Genomic DNA, 13,121 nt, shown 5'->3' on the forward strand with positions numbered 1-13,121 from the left:
GAAGCCTTTCTTCATGAGGAATTCCTTCAATGTATCATACCATGCCCGAGGGGCTTGCTTGAGACCATAAAGAGCCTTTTTGAGTCTGAAGACTTTGTCTGGATTCTTTGGATCCTCAAAACCTGGGGGCTAAGCAACATATACTTCTTCCTCAAGCTTACCATCGAGGAATGCACTTTTCACATCCATTTGATATAAGATGATGTTATGATGATTAGCATAAGCAAGTAGTATTCGAATAGCTCCAAGTCTAGCAACAGGTGCAAAAGTTTCATCGAAATCTATCCCTTCAACCTGGGTGTAGCCTTGGGCTACAAGTCGTGCCTTGTTCCTCACCACTTGACCGTCCTCATCTTGCTTGTTTGGGAAAATCCACTTGGTGCCGATGATGTTGTGCTTGCGAGGATCTGGTCGTTTGACGAGCTCCCATATGTCATTCAGCTTGAATTGAAGAAGTTCGTCTTGCATAGCTTGGATCCACTCCGGTTCCAGAAAAGCCTCAGCAACTTTTGAGGGTTCTGTGATGGATACAAAGGAGAAATGCCCACAAAAGTTAACTAAGTGTGAAGCTTTTGAGCAAGTGAGAGGACCTGGCGCGTTGATGTCGTTGAGGATTTTGTCAAGTTCTACTTCATTTGCAATCCTCGGATGAGCTGGTTGAGGATTTTGTCTGGGCTGAGGAAGTGGTGCTGGTGCAATTTCCTGAGGAGCATCTTCTTGATTTTCATCAGTGATGGGGATCGTTTCTTCATCGATTTCCTCAGTTGGGACAATGTCTTCAGTAGGCTTGAGCTTTATTGCTTCCTCAGGAGACAACTTATCTGGATCAAAAGGCAATTGCTCTCATTGCGAGCCATTAGTTTCATCGAACCGCACATCTACAGTATCAACTACTTTGTTGTGATAGTTGTTGAAGACTCTGTAAGTGTGCGAGTCCTTTCCATAACCGAGCATAAAACCTTCATGTGCCTTAGGTGCAAGTTTTGAGCTATGGTGAGGATCTCTAATCCAGCATTTTGCACCGAAGACTTTAAAATAACTTACATTGGGTTTCTTGTCAGTGAGGAGTTCATATGAGGTTTTCTTGAGGAATTTGTGAAGATATACCCCGTTGATGATATGGCATGCAATGTTGATTGCTTCAGGACAAAAGCGATGAGGAGTCTGATATTCTTCAAGCATAGTTCTTGCCATTTCAACCAGAGTCCTGTTCGTCCTTTCGACGACACCATTCTGCTGAGGAGTATAAGGAGAAGATAATTCGTGAGTAATACCAAGTTCATCAAGATAATCATCAAGACCAGTGTTTTTGAACTTGGTTCCATTATCACTCCTCATATGTTTGATCTTGATGCCAAAGTTCGTCGAGGCCCTTGAACAAAATCGTTTGAAGATTTCCTGCACTTTAGTTTTATACACTATGATATGCACCCAAGTATATCTGGAATAATCATCAACTATGACGAAGCCATATAAAGATGCTGCATTGGTTAGTGTGGCATAGTGAGTAGGTCCAAATAGATTCATATGAAGCAATTCGAATGGACGGGTAGTGGTCATGATAATCTTCGAGGGATGCTTGGATCTGGTCATTTTCCCAGATTCACAAGCACCGCAGAGATGATCCTTGAGGAATTTGACTGCTTCGATGCCGATGACATGCTTCTTCTTCGCGAGCGTGTGCAAATTCCTCATGCCTGCATGACCTAGTCTTCGGTGCCACAACCAACCTTCTGAGGTTTTTGCTAGTAAGCAAGTGGCTGGTTGAGGACCTGTAGAGAAATCAACAATGTACAAATCCCCTCTTCTTACACCTTCGAAGACTTTGGATCTGTCAGATTCCATAATGACTACACATCTATATCTACCAAAGATAACAATCATATCAAGATCACAAAGCATCGAGACTGACATGAGGTTAAAACCAAGGGATTCAACAAGCATCACTTTGTCCATTTGCCTATCCTTGGAAATAGCCACTTTGCCAAGTCCCAATACCTTGCTTTTACCTTTGTCAGCATATGTGATTTGCTTCAGAGGTGATGCAGTTAGTGGCATATTCATCAGTAAGCCTTTATCACCAGTCATGTGATGTGTGCAGCCACTATCAAGAACCCACTCAGTATTCTTGGGTTTGTCATCCTGCAGACGAATTTGTACAGCTTACCATCTCATATGCTTCAGATTTGAAGAATATGATACTAGTTTCATGAGATCAGTAATTTCGTCATAGCAGAAATGTAAGGACGTGTGAAATATTTCTATTTCATCAATCATTAGCTTGCGTCCTATCAAGCATTTCTTCAGGTCTCCAGCAAATTCTTCAGATGATGATTTTCATCTGGAGACCTGACCTGCAGAAGTGATTAGTTCGATTTCTTCACCACCCACATCTGAAGGGGTGGCAAAGCATTCATCATCCTACGAGCACCATATGAGAAAGGTGGCATTGAGGCCAATGCACTTCTCTTAATAGTAGGGGGATTAAAGTACTCATATGGATATGCAGAGAACTGGTTAGAGGATTTATGAACATAATGATTTGAGGAGTAACGTTCATATTCATATTCCTTGTAGTTTCCCTGCATGTTAGACGCATTAGCACGGGTACGAGCATAGTTTTGACCAGTTGAGGATTTTGATCCTCTTGAAGAATTTGGTCCTCCTGAGGAATTTGATCTGGGGTTTAGATTCTTCAGTGGTGGTGTCATGAGGACATTCACCTGAAGATTTTCAAGACAACTTTTGGGAACCCAGATTTTCCTCAGGGGAGGGCCATTCCTGCAGTTAGTTCCAACATATCGAGCAAATACTTCACCAGATTGATTTTTGAACAGTTTATAGTTGGAGTCAAATGACTCATCTGAGGAATAGGATAATTCACATGAAAAACCAGTTAGATTAGATGGATCAAAAGGAGGCCCAGTAGCAGCAACCCATGAGGTTTTGGGATACTGCTCAGGTTTCCAATAAGATCCATCAACATTTAATTTCCTCTCAAAGGCAATTCCTTCTTTCCTAGGGTTCCTGTTCAAGATCTTCTTTTTGAGCACATCACAAAGGGTTTGATGTCCTTTGAGGCTTTTGTATATGCCTGTCATGTACAATTCCTTCAACCCTGCATTTTCATCAGTAACATTTGTGTTTTCCTCAAGTGAGGAAATAGACACAACAGGTGCAGTTGAAGAATTTGTAGCAATAGTAGCATTTGATGATTCTGGTGAGGAATTAGAAGTTTCACGTTCAATGCATGTAAGACATGGAGGAATGAATTCAACTTGACCAGTGCTGATCTGTTGAGCTAGTAATGAATCATTTTCCATACGAAGATCATCATGAGACATCCTCAGCTTCTCAAGATCAAGCTTCCTTTGAAGAAATTCATAGGAAAGCTTCTCATGATCAGTGAGGAGTGTATCATAACGATCCTGAAGATTATCAAATCTAGACTGAAGACTTTTCACATCTTCAGTGAGGATTTGGGTAAGATTCATTTCATCATTCAACAGATCATCACTTTTATCTAGCAGTTTCTGAAGCTTTTCCAGAGCAGTTTGTTGTTTAGTGGCAATGATAGCAAGTTTACTGTAACTAGGGTTCTTATAATTATCATGTTCACAGTCACTTGAATCAAAGGAGGAGGCATTATTTGGTACCTTTGAACCTTTTGCCATGAAGCAAAAGGTTGGAGCGAAGTCATCAGCATAGTCATCAATGCGAATGGTGCTATCATTTTCTTCAAGATTGAAGATTGACTTGCTGACGAAAGTGGTTGCCAGTGCAAGACTAGCCTGTTCGGATTATGAGTCTTCATCAGAACCCTCTTCTTCATTACATTCCTCTGATTCTGCCTCGGAGTCCATTTCCTTGCCAATAAGTGCCCGAGCCTTTCTGAAACTAGTCTTCTTGTGCGATGAGGGCTTTGAAGATGAGGATTTTGAAGATTTCTTCTTCTTCTTCGAGTCATCAGAACTGTCATCCTTGTATTTCTTCTTCTTTGATTCCTTTACCCAACGGGGACAATCAGCAATGTAACGACCTGATTTCTTGCAGTTGTGAAAGGTTCGTTTCTTGTAGTCCTCAGATGAAGATTCTGATTTCCTCATGTCTCTTCTTGAAGATTTACCGAACTGGCCACGTCGTGTAAATCTCTGGAATTTCCTCACGAGCATTGCAAGCTCCTGTCCAAATTCTTCAGGGTCACAAATGCTGTCATCTGTGTCTTCGTCTTCAGATGAGGAAATTGCTCTAGCCTTCAGTGCACGTGATCTGGAATAGTTTGGTCCATATAGATCTCTCTTTTCTTCTAGTTGGAATTCATGAGTATTTAGCCTTTCTAGTATATCAGCTGGATCAAGCATCTTGTAATCTGATCTTTCTTGAATCATCAGAACTAAAGTATCAAATGAAGAATCCAAAGATCTCAGCAGTTTCTTCACAACTTCGTGATCAGTGATGTCTAGAGCTCCCAGTGCTTGCAGTTCATTTGATATGTCAGTGAGGCGATCAAAGGTGTCTTGGGAGCTTTCATTGTCATGTCTCTTGAAGCGATTGAAGAGATTGCGAAGAATATCAACACGAGAGTCACGCTGGGTTGATACTCCTTCATTTACCTTGCACAGTCTCTCCCAGATCAGTGTTGCAGAGCCCAAAGCACTTACTCTTCCAAACTGGCCTGGGCTCAGATGGCCAGAGATGATGTTCTTCGCTTGACAATCGAGTTGCTTGAATTTCTTCACATCAGCAGCAGAGACACTGGCAGAGATGATGGGGACGCCATGTTCCACAATATACCAGAGATCATTATCAATTGCTTGTAGATGCATTTGCATTTTGTTCTTCCAGAAGGGAAAGTTCTTTCCTTCGTAGGTAGGACATGCTGCAGTCACCTTAAACATGCCTGCAGTCGACATAACTAAAACTCCAGGTGGTTAAACCAAAATCACACAGTACAAGGGAGTACCTTGGTCTGATACCAATTGAAAGTGCGTTATATCGACTAGAGGGGGGTGAATAGGAGATTTTTAGAATTTCATCACTGAGGAAATTCCTTTTGAGGAATTTCCTCACTGATGACTAACTTACAGCAGAAACAGTAAAGGATCAGAAGTGCGAAGTTTCACAACAACAGTTTTTCAGAGTGAGGAATGTGAAAACAGATTGCACAGTGAGCAGGCACGCAGAATACAGATGTGGATTAACTGACGTGAAGAATTTGGGGTTGAGGAAATTCAGAGAAAGTCTTCAGCAAATTCTTCAAACAGTTGCAATGAAATTCATCAACACATAATACAAGAAAAGTAAGGAGTTGAGGAATTTGAACCCGTTTCTCAGTGAAGACAATCGTTGATGACCCAGTTCCAACTGCTGTGACAGTCGTACATCTGGTTTGGAGCGGCTTGGTATTGAAACCAAAGGACACACAGTCCCTACCGTATTCTCCTTGAGCTAAGGACACACAGTCCTCGCCCAACACTCGTGGTAAGTCTTCAGGGCAGACTTCCAAACCCTCACAAACTTGGTCACTCGGCGATCCACAATTGACTGCTGGAAAGCTCTAGACCTTGATGCCTAACCGTCTTGAGGATGCACAGTCCTCAAAGGTAAAAGGCTTCAGTCCCACAAAGGAACAACTTGTTGAGTGATGCTCAATCACTAGGTTTGGTTTGTGGTTTCGGTGTATGGGGTATTTCCTCACTGATGAATTACTCTCGCAGACTCTGAGGAATTGGGTTGCTCTTATGACAAGTGTCAGTTTCTAACGGAGCAGCCAACCAGCTAATGGTTGTGGGGGGTGGCTATTTATAGCCTGGGGGCATCCCGACATGATTTGACACTAATGCCCTTAATAATATGACCGTTGGAGTGGATAAGACCAATGACTTGGCGTGGCTACCGAAACGGTCGGGACCCTCAACTGTGAGAGTCCTGATGTCACTCGTATTCCTCACTTGAGGCTTTTGGTAGGATTTAGGCTTGGGTTGAGCATCATGAGGAAATTCATTCCATAGTGTAACTTCGACCCCCTTTAACAATACGGTGTTCCTATTACTCAAATGCGAAGCAAATAAAACAGAAAGTGTCGTGGTTTTGTCACGGCAGATGTCCTCGTGAAAGGACTTAGTACTGGAGCCATCGCACCTTGGTGGCGACTCAAAGGGGTTGAACAGGAGAGACATGGCGATTTTCCCAGGTTCGGCCCCTCGTGAGGAGGTAAAGGCCTACGTCCTGCTTTGAGTTGTATTGATGTAGTTTCGATTACAAGGAGGGCGTAACTCGCCAAACCTAGCACTCGATGATTTCTAACCTGCCCTCTTCTTCCCTGGGACTCGCCTTTATATACAGGTCGAACCCCTAGGGATTACAAGGGTACTTTCCTTCCTACAAATCGTGACCTCTACGGTCTCTAAGTCGCCATCTTCTAAAGCTTGGAGACCTTCCAGAAATTATAAACCGCCATACAACCTTCGGTCTTGCTAGGCCAAGGCCCAAACCACGCTCAGGTGAATCTCCTGATTTGGTGACCCGACCCAACTAGGGCGGATTATCAACAGGTAATATCCCCAACAGAAAGTGTTAATATTCATGCTTCAAATTTTTCAGAGTGATTTTCTTCAGGACACACCGGACTTCTCAATATCAGTATCTTCATGAGGAATATCAATTTCATCGCAGATTCCTCGCGATTCATTTCTTCAGCTTCAGACCAATTTTTAGGGGTCGATATTCTTCAAATATCTCAAACTCCTCAATGACTTATAGATCCTGTGTACACTCACAAACACATTAGATACTTAACCTATTAGTCTTCAAACCACCAAAATCACTAAGGGGCACTAGATGCACTTACAACAACTCTGCCAGCCGAGCTGCTGAAATGGATTCCTTGACTGGAAGAAAATGAGCCACTTTACTCAACTTGTTGATGACGACGAAGATGACATCATTACCCTTCTTGGAGCTACCAGGATGAGTAGAGAGTAGAGAGTTATGAGCTTCCTCCATGATTACCTTCCTGAGATCACCTTTCGGGACCACAAGGCGATCCTCGAAGAACAACGTGTCTCTGGCATCAACAGTGAAGCACTTATACTTGGAAAAACTCTTTCCAACGCCAATCTTGACCTTCTTCACCATAGCGTCAAGAAGATGTGCTGCTCGGACCTGATCTTCCAAGGTAGGAGAGATCTGAAGGTTTGCAAGAAATCCCTGAGGTACTAGCTGAAGGTTGAGCTTCCTGAAAGACTCACAAAGACCAGGCTCGAGAGGCTGCAAAATCAGACTGTTGCAATATGCCTTCCTGCTCAAAGCATCCGCCACGACATTAGCTTTGCCTGGCGTGTACTCAACACTCGGATTAAAATCCTGGAGCATTTCCACCCAACGTGTTTGCCGAATATTCAAGTTAAGCTGAGTGAAGATGTACTTGAGACTCTTGTGATCGGTGAAGACTTCAACCTTACGTTCCAACAAGAGGTGTCTCCAAGTCATCAGAGCGTGAACCACAGCTGCTAGCTCAAGATCATGGACATGATAGTTCTTCTCTGCTGGCTTCAACTGCCTGGAGGTATAAGCAACCACCTTCTTATCTTGCATCAGGACTGCACCAAGACCCTAGAGAGAAGCGTCGCAGAAGACCTGGTAAGACTTGGAATCATCTGGAGGAACCAAGACTGGAGTGGAGGTAAGCTTCTCTTTGAGTGTGTCGAAGGCCAACTGACACTCTGGAGACCAAGCATACTTAACACCCTTCTGAAGAAGACTTGAGAGCGGCTTGGCGATCTTGGGGAAGTTCTCAACGAACCTTCTGCAATAGCCAGCAAGCCCGCGAAAGCTTCGAAGCTGCTTCACATTCTGCGGAGGCTCCCATTCAACAATGGCCTGAACCTTGGACGGATCAACTTTAATGCGCTCGGCAGAGATAATGTGCCCAAGATAAACCACTTCTTTCAGCCAGAACTCACACTTGGAAAACTTGGCATACAACTTGTACTCTCTCAGCTTATCAAGCACCAATCTGAGATGTTCTTCCTCAGTTTCAGAAAAGACCAGAATGTCGTCGAGATAGAGCAAGACAAAGTCATTCTTGAACGGAGAGAATATGTAGTTCATCAATCGACAAAATGTCGGAGGAGCATTTGCCAGACCAAAAGACATGACCGTATACTCATACGAGCCAAAACTTGTCCTGAAGGCAGTCTTCGGAATATCTTCCTCGCGAATGCGAATTTGATGATAGCCCATCCTGAGATCAAGCTTGGAGAAGACCTTAGCACCTTTCAACTGTTCGAACAACTCAGTTATGTTCGGAAGTGGAAATTTTTCCTGATTGTCTTCTTGTTCAATGGACGGTAATCGACACACAGCCGGTCCGTGCCATCCTTCTTCTTGACAAACAGAACACCACAGCCCCACGGAGACGAGCTCGGTCTGATCAAACCCAAACGCTGCTGCTCATCGAGTTGCCTCTTAAGTTCCTTCAATTCTTCTGGACCCAGCTTGTATGGCCGTTTGCACACGGGCTCTGTGCCTGGCTCTAGGTCAATCACAAACTCAACTTCTCTATGCGGAGGCATGCCTGGCACCTCTTCAGGAAACACATCTTCATATTCGCAGACCACTGGGACTTGCGAAATAGGATTGATCTCACCCTTTTCATTCAAAGAGAACAAACGGATTGTATCATCGCGCGCCGCGAATATAATCAAATCCTCCGAAGAGTGGGTAAGCTTCACTTCTTTGGCTTCACAATCAATTGACGCCTTGTTCATGGCCAGCCAGTCCATACCAAGAATCAAGTCGATGTCGGAATTGCCCAAGACAATAGGAGATGCCAGAAAAGCATAAGCGCCCATCTTGACAGAAACATCACGAACCACTTTGTTGGTGCTCATAAGAGTACCGGGTGACACCACACGCAATGCCTTCTTCAAATACTCAGAATCAAAATCATGCTCGGCAAAGAACATTCTAGACATGAAAGAATGAGAAGCACCAGAATCAAATAACACTTTAGAAGGAATATCATTAACGAGGAGGTTACCCATGATCACATCTGACGGGTTTTCTGCCTCAGCCGCATTCACCATGTTGACTCGAGCTGATCTGGGGTTGAACTTGACAAGAGCGTTGCTTGGAGGTTTGCCTAGAGGAGGAGGCGGCAGTCGGAGCTGAGAAGTACACTTCTTGGCATAGTGACCCTTGTGCCCACACTTGTGACAAGTAACATCTGCTGGCTGCCGGTACTGAGTCTGAGGAGGCCCTTGCTTCTGATGCTGGAATCTCTGCTGGAAGACAGGGTTGGGTGGGTGGGAAGAACCACGACCACCAGAGTGCTTGAGCTGCTGCGAGTGCCGAGGAGGAGGAGGAGACACCCAAAACTTTTGTTGCTTCTGAACCACCTAAGTCGAGGAAGAGCTGGATTCTCTGAAGCGCTTCTTAGAATTCTCCACACTGAGCAAGGCTGCCTCTGCTCTGAGAGCTAGGTTGTAGAACTTGTCGAACTCCTCAGGATCGTGCAAAGAAAGAGCTAACTGCAAATCTTCTTTCAAGCCACCTCTGAACTGATAAATCTTGCTCTTCTGGTCAAGGATATCCTCCAATGCGTAACGGGCTAGCTCGTGGAACTCAACGTTGTACTTGTACACGGAATTGCCACCCTGCTTCAAACGCCTGAACTTCTCACGCATCTCCTCCACAAAGCTGGAAGGGATGTAGTGGGACCTTAAGTCACGACAGAACTCATCCCAAGAAATCACTCTAGCGCCTCTGGAGTCCTTCAGCTGCTGCCACCAGATACAAGCCTTCCCCTTCAACTGGAATGTTGCAAATTTGACAAAATCCTCAGGACGCACATTGCTACACTTGAAATGCTTGTTCATATCATGGATCCAGTCCTCTGCATCAAATGTCTGGTCGCATGAAGTGAAAGTCCTTGGCTGGTTCGACAGGAACTGACTCAGACTCGCAAACTGATTGCCACCATGCTGGAAATTGCCTTGCTACTGATTGGCTCTCTCTTGCAACAACGGTAGCAGCATCTGGGTGTTTGCGTTAGTAGCAGCCATCACCTCTTGCCAGGCCTCTGCAGGAGGAGGCGGCGGTGGAGGATTCTCCCGAGGAGGAGGCGGTGGCGGCATATCCTCACGCCCTGGGTTCTGACGAGTTGGTGGAGCCATTCTGAAGACAGACAACATATTAGCCCACAGAATAAATTGAAGATATTGCTGAATAAAAAGACAGGAATATCTGAACAGGAATAAGCAATTGCACTCGAACAAAATAGTAAGAATGCTTCCTCAAAGTGACGGACGACAAAATTCCGATTTAGACCACTGCAAACAAGTATGAGCTAGAACTGCTCGGAACAAACATATGATCGAGATTTCATCCAATATCTTCGTGGATAAGATCGCACGGGCTCGAATTTACAGTAGCCATCCTATGCAAGGCAGTGCACACGACATACGAAGTATCCCCGAGTCGTAGCGAGCTACAAGGACTCTTTAAGACACAACGAGAACCGCTGTAAGACGACCGTCAACAAACGCACCCACTGAACATCGAATCCCAACCTTGATCATACACCTGCAGGAAGATAGTCCTATAAGATACTACTTGATATCCCACCTATGAATTCCCGAAATAACTGGTCATGCAATCTGGTACATGGATACAAGGAGTAATATCACACAACTCCTATACTAACCCGTCACCTGTATCACATCCATCAACACACAACCAGCATCTCGGACCTTCATCTACAACAGACCCTCGTGATCACAACGATACTAAGTATGGCAGTACTCCCGAACAATCTGCACCAGTACTGGGGACATCGGGGTTATCTCGCCACTACCAGTACTGAAGCAATAACGAACATCCTTCGTTCTTAGATACTCAGAAATCTGAATGATGGCGATGTGCGCGAGAATCCCCTGGAGCTCAACTCCTCGAAAGAAATCAAAGCTGACAGGACGCACCAAGACAGGACTCTGTCACATCAAAATCATATAGATTTCACAAATACCCGCGTGATCCTAAATTTTTTTGAGCGAGAAGAGGAGTAGAATAAGGATTTCCTAAGACGGGAACCTCACCAGAGCATAGATTAGGAGAAAAAAGTATCCTACTATCCGATATAACTAAGACTCAAAACATTTTACTAGACTCGACTCGGCCAAGTACGATGACACAAAGGCTCCTATGGTCATAAGGCTCTGATTACCAACTTGTAACGACTAAGATGCGGTCCTTTCCGATCTGGGGATCGAGGCCCCGAATTGGAAAGGAGCGCATCTAAGCGTCTCGCAAACAAGGTAGCATAGCACATACATAATAATCAACAGAATGACAATAAGGGGTTAAATTGCCATCTCATAAATATATCAGAGTACATCATGCATACAATCAAAGTAGTTCCGCTACAGACTACAAAACAAGGGAAAATGGCTATGCTACCCTGCCTCCCGTCCCACGATCACGACCATGCCTCAATCTTCTGGATAATTCACGTACAGGCGGTCGTTCCCCTCGTCGTACTGCCATGCCAGCTGCGTGCCGTCGGGATCACCTCTCTCTGGGGTACCTGAACCTGTTGGTCTTGTGAAGGAATCCGTGAGCCACGGGGACTCAACAATCTATGACCTCGGTGCCAGAACTAGTCAAGTTATTAGGTTGGATAGGTGGAGTATTTAGGTTGCAGCATCCTAAGCTTGATATGGTGGCTAACTTATGTAGAACATATCTAAAGGTGGTCTATACTAGCGGTCGATGATAGATGATCACTAAGTGATCCTGAACACCTACCTACGTCAATCATAACCCACCGTGTTCCCGATCGAAGAGAGATCTACGAGGGGACAGTCACGATTACGCACACAGTTGGCAATTTTATTAGCTTATGTTTAAGTTATCTATTACCGGATGCTAACAAAATATTCCAAGTTGCCACATAACCGCGGGCATGAGTTTCCGAAAGATTAAACCCTGCAATGGTGCTCCAACTAGTCCATCACAAACGTACACATGCCGCAAAGTAATCCTCTATCACGAAACTCGTGATCTCATCGGATTCCTTAGAGGAAAGCCTCAACTCTGGGGAGAGCCAAAGCTTCACCGGGATTCCTATACGCAAGATATATCGCTAAGGTAAGACAAGACTAGCAGGACCTCCCGTCGTGTCGACGACCCTGATAAGAGTCGCGTATCTCAGTCTCAGGACACGACGGATGAGCGACGCGTACAGTGGCCTGATAGAAATATCTCAAGTTGCCCTGAGTTGGCCCCGCACAGTGCTCTAGTTTGGACCAACAATCATTAGGAGCACTGGCCCGGGTTGTTGATTAAATTCCTCGGGGTAGCTATTCCCTATGCAGATTATTATTAAGTGATTAGCAGATTAAAAACAATGTTGTGTCCTGCCGGACAAGTCTTAACACTACGCGATTTACCGAGGGGGTCCCCATAATAACCCCGAACGTGTTAGGAGCGATCAATGTGGAATCAAACACCGGTAACCAGTAACTATGGCGGCAATAACGGAACAAAGCACCCGACAGAAGTCTAGGCCTTCCGTTATTTACCAAGTGTATAGGTGCATTAATTAAATAACAGACTTAAGATAATGATATCAAGCTCATGTTGTCACATGAGTCAAAGCACCTACATCTAGCAACGCTAACATTAGTAGCTGAGCAAAGCCTACTTAGCCATTCAAGTTTGTAAGGAAGGGATCAGTGTTTGGGTTCATGGCATATCAGGAGGCAATATTTCAGTGGTAGGCAGCGAGCATATGACAAAGGAAACGTAATCTAGCATAACAAGTCTAGATATGGAATCAAGGTCATATCATCTTTCCTCTGAAACTACAAGAATTCTGAATAGTGCAACATTTCATGTGCATTTCACTAGAACAACTCCTACATAGATACTTGCCCATGTGCACAACACCAATGATTACATGAGGGTTTTGACCCCATGGATGTGTGCCATAGCACATCAATCATCACAATCACATCTACCAAGCTATCCACTACTACAAAACACCATGCCCTCTCACATATGGTCATGTGAAGGTGCATAGTTTTGCTTGCAAAGGTGGGGTGTCCCCCACACACACA

Source organism: Hordeum vulgare, chromosome 1H, assembly GCF_904849725.1.
Source record: "Hordeum vulgare subsp. vulgare chromosome 1H, MorexV3_pseudomolecules_assembly, whole genome shotgun sequence".
NCBI classification, from domain to species: Eukaryota; Viridiplantae; Streptophyta; class Magnoliopsida; order Poales; family Poaceae; genus Hordeum; species Hordeum vulgare.